At 38.0% G+C, this 831-nt stretch overlaps 1 non-coding gene across 1 annotated transcript; it reads right to left on the bottom strand.

Annotated features, from left to right (window-relative positions):
* Positions 1 to 386: 386 nt before the first annotated feature.
* On the bottom strand, positions 387 to 515 carry LOC132537329 (small nucleolar RNA SNORD22). The gene has a single exon (XR_009548778.1). It is a non-coding gene; the product is annotated as a small nucleolar RNA SNORD22 (small nucleolar RNA).
* Between the last annotated feature and the right edge of the window lie 316 nt (positions 516 to 831).

Below are 831 nucleotides of genomic sequence, written 5' to 3'. Positions count from 1 at the left end.
ACTGAGAATTAAAGAAAGACTGCATTCTTTAGGCAAACAATCATTTCTGCCTACCTTTATGTTTTTTTTTAATTTTATGAATTATTTAATGTTTATTGACAAAATTAAAAGATAACAAGGATACAACTCCACAGTATTCCAACCAAAGAGTTCTAAATCCCCAGTCCCTTTATTGTAAGCTCAGCAGTTCTCTTGAGGTTGCAGATATGGGTTAACTATTATTTTTCAATGTTAAAATACAGATCTTTATTTAGAATTGAGAATTAACCAATGCAGACAAGTTGTAAAAAAAACGTATCCTCCAAGGCTGCATTCCCGTGTAAAGGGACAGTAAAAATTTTATTAGATTGGAATCACTACTTAATGCATTCAGCAGAGTACAGCTAATCTCTCAGACAGTTCCTTCTGGAACAAAATTTCCTCTTTTCCCCCAGCCAAGCCCAGTGGGTTGTTCACCTTTTCAGGCTCTGGGACTAGGACAGGAGATAAGACAGTTGGGTTTTTCTTCACCTGCAATGAGTTAACTATTATTTCTACAACTATCTTTTTCTAGTGGGGTATGGCTCTGGGGAGGTGAGGCTCCAGGACATATCGGTGAGGTCATCTGCCCAGGGAAGTCAGGATGGAATCATGAAATATCTGCAAGTTGGTGGCTAAAAGGCTGCCAGATATACCACTTAATTTTCCTTTCTCGAAAATCTTGAGTGTATGAACACAAAGCACTTTTTGATAATGTAAGTGAGAATGAGACGTGAGAGAAAGCTGACCTTAGTTCTTGTGTGTAGGATGCAGAGAAGTATCTGCTATGGGCAGTGGAAAGAACAACAACAA

Source organism: Erinaceus europaeus, chromosome 2 (assembly GCF_950295315.1).
Source record: "Erinaceus europaeus chromosome 2, mEriEur2.1, whole genome shotgun sequence".
Classification (NCBI taxonomy): Eukaryota; Metazoa; Chordata; class Mammalia; order Eulipotyphla; family Erinaceidae; genus Erinaceus; species Erinaceus europaeus.
This window is presented reverse-complemented; position numbering and strand designations above follow the sequence as displayed.